We start from the raw sequence: 10,432 nt of genomic DNA on the forward strand, positions 1-10,432 counted from the left end.
AAATACTGTAGTCTGAACTAACTAAAGAAGGTGGAATGATTTATCCTTATTACCACAAGCTGTGTGATAACCCTTCTGTATACTGCAAATATATGTTCCTCTCATTGGTTGATAATAAAAGCAGCTTTGGCCTACAGCAAGGCAGAATATACCTAAACAGGAAAGCAAAACTGAATACACGGAGAAATAAGGACAGAATCAGGAAAGATGTAATCCAGTTACTCAAGGGACAAGATGTCACAGAAATGGTAGGTCACAGACCATGTAGCAATACTCAGATTAATAGAAGTGGGTTAATTTAAATGTAAGAGCTAGTTATTCATATGTCTCAGCTATAGGCCAAACATTTTTTTAATTAATATTATGCATCCGAATGATTATTTTAAAATGACTGTAGAAAAGGCTAGACAAAGAAGCTTTCATTTACATACAGTAGTCCAATATGGCACAGATACATCCACATAAAGCCTGAGAAAGCTTAAAACAAGGATTCTGGACACAAAAGTAGAGTTAGATATAGCTTCTTCATAGCCACGTTTTTTTTTTTTTTATTTTTGTTTGTTTGTTTTTGTTTTTAGATAGGCTCTGTTTGCTGGTGGCAAGTAGATGCGCAGCTTTTTTTAAGAGAAGTCTGTGTCTCAATACTGGCAGCACAGCAGGCTCTTTTGGGAGGTCCTTCTTGTAGCTTGTAGTTCTGAATAGGGTTTTGGACTAGTGGGCCTCATGATACTTGGTGAAAGCAGGTACCCACTGCCTCCCAGAGTTGGGGATGTAAGCACAAGTCTTGTTGGTACTTCTGTCATATTGTAAAGCCAAGTGGGGCAAAGCCAGCAGTCAAAGCCACAACTTTGTTCCTAATCTTGCTTGCTTAGCAATTTAAAGATTCTTGTGATTGTAGATACACAGTAAAGATAGATTCAGACAAAAACAAAGCTCTGAACTACACAGTATGTATTCTTGGGAGAGGGAAGAAAAAAGATAGAGACAGTCAAAGATTAAAAGAGTAATATAAAGAATATAAAGTGAGGTTCTTAAAAAGAAATAGAGTAATAAAAATTAAAATAAGCCACATAAAGATGGAAAACAACCAGTCTCTATTACGTATATTATGGTGTTTTATTTAGATTTTTTCACTGTTAATAAGTTAACATCTAAGAGACATCTGATTGTAGAGGTTGATATGTTAAACCAACCTGTATATTTTAACAGTATCATGACTTTGAAATTTGGGTCTAAGGATATGTTGATTTGCTAAAGAGTTTGTGCTAATGTTTCCAAAGAAGACAAGAAGCTATGGATTCTTTCCAGGTTAATAAGGTTTGATTGAGGAAGATTCCCTAAATAGTCCCTGATGGAAATAATAGTTCAGGAGATCTGATATAAACAATAGCTTCAATGCTCTTGTTTGAGATGGACCAGCCACACAAAATACTCCAAACAGGACTTAATCAAAATTAGAAATTTTCTCAGTGTTTGCAAAAGATTACCATCACCCCCAATCTGTGGGAATCAGTCCAGAGAAGATTTTCCAAATTCACAAGACATTATTCATGAATGTTTAATATCATTTAATAGGGACGTTGGTTATAAGTTGTTATTTGTCAGGATGACAAATATCTCTTTCTAAAGATGAAGGTTTAATATGATATAAAAATGATGGAAAAGGGGGAGATCATTATAATGGGGTAAAAGGGTAGAGTATTGAATACACTTTAATTTAAAAAGCAACTATTAATCGAAAACCATTTAATTGGTATGGATTTTAGTTTACTGATATAAAATTAATGTTAATTGTTATTTGAGGGAGTTTGCTGGTTGGTTCCCAGATGCCCAGCTACCTTAGACCTGAAGTAATCACATAGAAACTGTGTTACTAAATCATGGCTTAGCCCATTAGCTCTAGCTTCTTATTGGCTAACTCTTACATTCATTTAACTGATTTTGTTTATTTGTATATCACCATGTGGATGTGGCTTACTGGATAAAGTTTCAAGCATCTATCTCCAGCAGCTCCATTGCTTCTCCCTGACTCCACCCTTCTTTTTCCCAGTATACAGCCTAACTTTTTCTGCCTAGTTCTGTCCTTCCCTGCCATAGGCTCAAAGCAGTTCTTTATTCATTAACCAATAAACCACACATAGACAGAAGGACCTCCCACCCTACTTAATTTTGTTATGTTGTGTGAATATTTCTACTCTTGTAAGGACATGGAAACTTTTAAGAAACTTTGCCTAATGAGGAGCTGGTTAAGGCACTGGGTTCAAGAAACTTTGTAGCATCAAGAGTTAGCTGAAAAGCAGTTTTTTAAAAGTTTCGAATACCATAATCCCTAAATTTTCTCTTTGTTTCTAACTAGCATTTCACCTTTGTTAACCCTTGACAACGATGATGCAACTGCTAAGCTTTACAAAGACAAGGTAGGACAGGCCTTAAATTCTCCCTGCTACACAGAAAAGTCTGTCAGATATGCTAGGCCTATAAACCAAAGATGAATGCCCCACCATTACAGAGAAACCTTGGGTGTCTGTCCAGGCATCCAGCTGTGTCTAACATTTCTTGCATTACCAAAGTCATTTGCCTACATTACCTGCTTACTTGGGTATTAGTACTATTTCTTTCTTTAGTATTTGATTGAGTTGAAGAGTGGATAATTATATATAATTATATCTTTTTTAACGTTATGTTTAAAAGGTAAAATAGATATAAAGTTTTAAACTCATCAAGATAGGATAGATAATTAATTTTTTCTTTAATTTTGTCAAATACAAAATGACAAGGAAAAAGAAAGGTGGAGCCATGAGATATGTGATCTAGCAATCCAAAAGACCAAGATGTTAGAGACCTGGTAAGTTACAGGCCATATGGTAATACTTAGGTTAATAGAGATGGATAAATTTAAATGAAAGAGTTAGTAATAATCATGATCTGTAGGCCAACCATTCTATAATTAATGTTAAGCCTCTGAGCGATTATTTAGAAGTTGCTGCAGGATGGGGTGGGACAAACAACCTCAGTTTACTAAATATACATATATACATAAACAGTGTGTGTGTGTGTGTGTGTGTGTGTGTGTGTGTGTGCTTTCTATACTAGGTTTGTGGCATAATTTTATAATAATGTAATGAAGACAATTTTTTAGTTAACGTCAGAGTTCTGTGCATTCTATATTGTCTCATTCTCTATAATTTGACCAGTTGAGGAATTCTGTATTAATCAATATTTGTGGAAAATGAAAGCTTCCCTGAATATGCTTTTAATGATAAGTCATCAGAAGTTGGTTTAATATTTCTCTTACCTATTATCATTACTCTGGTAGATTAATTCTAGTAAGAAAATAGTTGGTGTTTCATGATATCTTTGTCACTACTGGACCAGAGAATGTATCTTACCTGTCCAGTAGTGATTGTGGCCCTGTTTCTATTTGGACAGATAAATCACATCTCCTACTTCCAAGGCTCAAGTATCATTACAAAATAAATGGCAGCAGCAAGTCTTTAAGAGCCTTGGGTTGTAGATGAATACAGAGAAAATGTCTTCACGGTGATTGTGTTAGCAGGCACAAGACTCATACAAAGTCATGTCAAACTGTGTCTCTGCATTCAGAGGGAAGATGGTCACAGAGACCGACCAATAGCTGAGGACTATTGGCGACTGATAGCTTCTAGGAGGAGAGTTAGTTTCCTCTAAGAGTGTTGACCATGGTAAGGCAACCTTGTTTCATTAGGAGGCCAAATATCCAAGAAATATAAGTAATAAAAATGAAAATTGATGGGTGGAAAATATGCAAGTTTAGTGAGTAATGAAGAAAAGTGTATTTTGAAGGAGGTGAGAGAGAGTAAATATGCTCAAATCATATTGCAAAAATTCTCAAATATCTAATAGAAAGAAATCAAAAATAATTTTATTTTAAAACCTCCTAAAGAAAAATATAGAGTTCAAAGATTTCTTTTCCCATGTTTGCTCAGAGACAGCAGAGACATCCTTAAGTTTTAATTTTATTGTTATTAGATTATTTATTTTCTCTCTTCCCATTCATTGATTTATTCAGAAAATACTGGTTTAGTGCTTATAAAATGTCTTTCCATCAAAACTCATTGTCCAGTCAGAATGACAGCATATGAACATATTTTTCTACCTTATTGTGTGTGGGGTCACAGAAATAGACATAACTTTTGTTTTTTCGTCTTATGAAGGTTGCTTCATAGAAAAATGCTCTGCAGAATCTCCTTCTAAAGTTGCTAGTTTGATTGCTCCTTAACTACCTCAAAGATCTTTGATTTGCTTAAAAACATTTCTTCAATCTTTATAGTTTACACATACAAACATTGCTAAAGGAAAGCCCCTAGGTAGAGTATAGTTTTGCTCACCCACAACTAGGAATGGTCTTTCTGGAGTCTATCTCTTGGATACAAAGGAAAGTAGTCACAATCAAGTGGGCTGCTGTGTGTGAAGGACTATGCATTTGACACAGCACCCTATGTGGATATGTTGCCTGAAATGGCAATCTTTTCTGACAGATTGGTGCCTACCACAATTGTCACTAGAGAAGTTTCATCCATTGACTGATGGAAACACATGTAGGTCCACAGCCAAACATTAGTTGGAATTTTAGGAATCCTGCAGAGGAGGTGGAGATAAGATTGTAGGAGCCAGAGCAGTCAGGGACACAACAAGGAAACTCAAAGTATCAATAAACCTGGGATCAAAGGGGTTCATAGAAACTGAATTGACAATGGGGGAAGCTGCATGGGACTGACCTATTCACTGCGTATATGTGAGAGTTGTATGAGCAGGTCTTCTTGTGGGACTCCTAACAGTAGGAGCAGGGTCTAGCTTTGATTCTTTTAAAATCTTTTGGTACAACACTCATCATACTAGGTCATGTTACCAGCCTTAAAAAAGAGGAGTTTCTAAGTCTTACTGCAACTTAACATTTCATGTTTTGTTGATGTCCATGAGAGGCCTGCCCTTTTCTGTATAGAAGTGGACGATGAGTGGATGGGGCAGGGGCAGAGTGAAGATGAGGGTGAGCAAATGGAAGGAGAGGAGGAAGGGAAAACTGTGGCCAGGATGTAAGATAAACAAACAAATAAACATATAAATAAATAAATAAATAAATAAATAAATAAATAAATATTTCTTTTAAAAGAGATTATATTAGCTTTGGAGAGTAAACACTGTTTACAGGGGAAGTTGAGTTTAGTAGGAACTTCTTCTGTTCTCAAAACATAAAGAATTAAATATAACTGCTCACAGATTATCGTACAGGATTCATATTTGAAACCTTCCTTGTTGGGTTACAGATTCAACTAACTAAGAAGCATTACAGAGAGAGGTCTTTTCTTTGCTCTTTATTCCATCTTGTAAGATCTCTTTGTTCTTACAAACAAATATCATTGTTCTATTGCTTACTTTCTTGATGAATGCCAAGTGTCAATATTCTTCCTTTCTGTGGAACTCTGGATTATACATTATTTGAGGTAATTGCATTGCATATTTGCCTACAGTTTGGTCATTAGCCTGATTTTAAGCTTCTTGACATTTAAGTGGCCTCATTCCATACATATATTTTTATATTTCTTGCATGATATTTATTACAGCTAAGTTTTAATCACTTATGGTAGCTAAATGTATCATAATATATGTAAATACAGTGTAAGTTACACTACTACTTAAAATGAACCAATTAAATTATGATCCATAACTAGAGATATACACAAATTCTTATGCCATGAACAAGTAGCTGGTAATAGGAATGGGAAAATTACCATATAGATTTGTAAGACTTGTTTTCTAAGTAACTTGAGTGTATTCTCTGGAGTTAAACTAGGTACACAAGTCCATAAAATGCCCTTTTCAAACAAGTTTCTATCCTTGTGAGGTGATAGAGATACACAAAATTAAACTCCTTGATCCTTTTTTTTTTTTTTTTTTTGCTGTTGTTTTGGTTTTGTTGTGGTTTTTTTTTGCTGTTATTGTTTGGGTTTTTATTATTTTTTTGATAAAGCTTGGCATGACATAAACATGACTGTATCATGGAATGCACATGAAATATTCACAAAAGGTACATGCTTAGTTGGGTTAGTTTCCAACGAAGCAGTGTTCATAAGTGGGCCTTGTGGGAGGTGCCTGCATCATGGCTTCTATGTCCTTATAAATGGAGGAACCCATTTTTGGATCCATAACTTAATGAATGTGAGGAAATAGACTTTGATACAAATAATTAAAAAAAGCCAAAAAAAAGTTTCATTTTTCACTGTTTGCTTGATGGTCTGCCTGCCAGGAGATGACCTGTTCTTGTCACATAGTCCTTGCTACCGAGTTCTGCCTTATTAAAGGCTGGAAGAACAGATAGCCAAGTGGCCTTAAACCGAAAAATGATGGCCCAAGTCTATTCTGATTTTGGGCATTCTTGTTTAGGTATTTTTCCTTAGTGATTGAAACATGATTTCTTGCCATGTTTAAGTGACTTTGGTTTAGTTATAATTGATGGTTAGATAATACAATACATAATATATCATATCACATAAACATATGATAATAAATAAATTATTAGAACAGTACTATTGTAAAGATTTCAGGTAGAGGTAGAGTGCTATGTGTAACCCCTCAATCTTCCAAAATTATGGATATGAAAAATGGGAACATATCCAAACAAAATTAAGAGTCTTGAATGCATTTGCCTGCATTATCCAAATATGCCAAATTTAATCCCATGAATGATTCATAAGGTTAGATAATACTTTTTTTGATGTGGGTAGCAAAAGATGTGAAAACAGAAACAACAGAAAGATTATGTACTTCTGACTTAAAAGACAGGAAATGAACACAGTGGCATAGGGCAAACAAGAAAAGATGGGAAGGGATCCTCCTTGTTAGTAATATTTTTCTTTATGACCAGAATATTTGAGAAAACAATTCATGAGGGAAAGAATTTATTTTTGGCCCATGATTGCTTTCAGTCAGAGGTCAGATGGGCCAAAGATTTGGCCTGAAAGACAAATACTTTCCAGGTGGCAAAAAGTTGTTGGAGCATATATTATTACCCACGGCAGCCAGAAAGCAAAGTGATGGGACAGGGCATGCCTTTCCAGGGCACACTGCCAGTGACCTGCTTCTTCAATGGCACCCCACCTCCTAGTTTGATCTTCTCCCAATAATGCAATCACATTATGAATCCATCAAGTGACTAATCCACTGATTAGATTAGAACCATCTGGATCCAATCACCTTCCAACTGCTCAAGTGCTACCAATCACTTCTTTAACAAGAGCATTCTCAGGATACTTCACCATAATTCTGTACAGTCCTCTAGAAGTTTCCAAAAGCAACAGAGCCTAGATGATGCTCTAATTTGATTCAACCCTAGCAGTCTTCTGACCTATAAAGCAGTATCTCTAAGTATATACAGATTTATGCCAGAATTTCTGCCACTGAGTTCATGAGAACACAATATGGACATGATAGGAACAATGTACAAGTAGAAGGACTAATTCTGTCCTTCCCATTCCTCTTCCATGCTCACATGCTTCTGCCAATGATTAATTCAGTTTATACATATAGAAAAAAGAGAATGGGTTAATAATTAGCTAAAGTAATTGTGAGTTAGAACAATGCTACTAGTAGATTCTGCTTTGAGTAACAGCAAAATATCTAATGAATGGATATGCTTATTCCAAAAACATTATTTACCAATGCAAGAACTTGATTTTTGCACACTACTTTGCAGAACTCTCCCTTACCCAAGTTGAAAATCTATGCCACTGAAAAATGTAGTCCTCAAACCAACAGGATGTACTGGGTGCTAGGTAGGCATGCAAATTCTTAAGACATAGTCCTAATCTCCTACATATATGCATTCAAACTAGTAATACATCTTTTGAAATACAATTAAAAGAACAAATGTTACTAATACCTGTGTATCTAACTACAGAACATCACTAAGTTAAGAAAGACAGAGTCAAGCCAACAAAGAACAGCCAGATGCAGTTGCTAAGTGTCTACTTTTGTGTAGAGAACTTTTGAATCTGTGACTTTATGAATCTCCATGATGATTGATTCTTCTGGTTATTTTACCCATTTGTTTTACCTGTAGACATTGCAGTTCTGTGCTGATTGAGCAAAGAACCAGGCTCCAATTTTTATGATCTGAAGTGTCTGCTTTCAACCACAATTTTAACTCCTTACACAACAGAAACTTATATGAACATGCATAATTTCAATGTTCATTCAGAAATCTTCCAAGGAATTACTAGGTATAGAATTGCTTTAACCATAAACTGAGGCACTCTGAGAATGATGATATCATGTAGGGCAGAATGACCTTTAATCAGCACAAACATATGTTTGAAGTAGACACTTTGAATGCCTTTCTAAATTAAATTTATCATATAATTATGTTCACAAGGTGAGTAAAAGCAAGATGAGCCCTGGCACCTATAAATTCACTTTGTATCTCTCTTCTTTGCTTTGCCTCAGACTCCTGCTTGATTCTGAACAGTCATGATGATCATTGAGGAGGTTCTCTCTACCCAGACTCTCTCATCTTCCTTCAGGGATAAAGATGTCAGTACTAGTCATAATCCTAAATCTGTCTGTAGTCGCCTTGGATTCCAAGAAGAAGAAGAAAAAAAAAACCTCAATAGATATATAATCCCTTACCCCATCATTTGAAGACAAGTATAAAGAGGTCATGTTTGGAAATAGAGGGGACGATCTTGTAGGGGTGAGACTGATTCATTCAAATGATGATATAGGTAAGGACTTATCAGGCCACCTTGAAAAACCAGAATTGAGACAACACAGAATTACCAACCTGACTACAACTTGACCAGGACTGGCTAATTTTGTGTACTTCTTGCTTTTATCTCAATTAAAAAAAAAAAACATAAAATTCATGTCAAGGCACCAAAAATGGTCTTAGGGTGACTAGACCACTTTATATTTTAGTCTTCCTGCTGTGGTCACATTGATTTCCCTTTGGGTTTTCACTGGTAATTTTAGAATGGGTGTCTGAGTCTGGATTTGTGGCCTGCATGTAACATTAGCTATATCAGAAAATATGCTGTTAATAATATGGCTTATTCGGTGTTAGTTCTAATATTTGCCGCTTTTAATTTATAAGCTATTATTATAGCTACCTTTTGGGCACAGTTCTGAAATGGCTACACACTTAATTAGCTATAGCACCTCCATCTCAGTTCTGTCTTTCTCTACCTAGCCATTGCCTTCATCAAAGCCCAGTATTATAATACAGATGGAATAAATACAGTAATCTAGAGGGTAGTTTGGGAGGAGTAGAATGGTTACTAGAAAGGCATTTTAAGATTTTTCACCTCCTACAGAAATGTTAAATACCATGTTTTAGTCAGAATTAAATTTATAAATTTCAAAGTTACTGGTCAATTTAAGATGAATATACAGTTGACTAGAACATGTAGCCAACCACCCAGGAAACATATATTAAATCATATTCCAGCATATTTGAGTTTATTAGGAATACAAAAATTAGATTTCTGAATCCAGTGAAATACTTTTTCAGTCTAAATGCTCTGGAGATGGACGGTTCCCTGACCAGGTGAAGCTGTAATTGAAAACCCCTAGCTACATTGTAAAAACATTTTAGCAGCCACCTTGTTGGACTATCATCCCAGGTGAAGTAGTATGCCCAGAGTCTCTGGCAGTCATCTGACCAATGGTGAGTGCCATCTGACGACCACTAAGTACAACACTAGTGTGTCCTGAGTCTCTGCTACTCTTCTGATCTTCAGTGAGTAGAGCAGGGAGTGCACCCTGAGTCTCTGGGCATCATCGGACCTTCAGTAAGTGTAGGGTCTTTTTTCCTTACTCTTTCCTCTGCACTTTCAGAGAGACTTTTTATTTCACCCAAGCTCCACCCCCTTTATTTTGGCTGGTGTATGAACTGTTAAAGAAAAATTCACTGAGGACCAAGATTTTCAAAACCAAACTGGTCTCTAGATGGCAGTGGAGATCTGCTGAATTTGACTAAATTCCACTCATGACTCATTAGCATAGAAGACACTGCTCAAAAGAAAAAAAGCAACCCAGGAGATTCCATGCGAGAATCAAAAAATGTTGGACATAACTGTTTGTTAATAGAAATAAAAGATTGTGATTCACCACCAGGTGGGAAATATGTCAATAAATATGTTAAAAATATGATTTGACTATTATATTACATGATGGTAGTGGATAATTTACTCTGGAATGAAAACTTCACTAAAATATTGTTTTGTACAAGAAAGACAAGAACATGGCTATTCTCAAACTGCTAAGGCTGCTTACATTGTATACATTGTCTATTTACCCTTAAATCTTTTAGTCAACACAAATATAAATGAGGTGACTTGAAAGCAACAACAACAACAACAAAAATGATTACAGTTTCTTGAAAAAAATTGTGAAGTGTAGC

The sequence above is a fragment of the Alexandromys fortis genome, unplaced genomic scaffold (assembly GCF_014885135.2).
Source record: "Alexandromys fortis isolate MF-2015 unplaced genomic scaffold, M_Fortis_MF-2015_v1.1 scaffold_166, whole genome shotgun sequence".
Classification (NCBI taxonomy): Eukaryota; Metazoa; Chordata; class Mammalia; order Rodentia; family Cricetidae; genus Alexandromys; species Alexandromys fortis.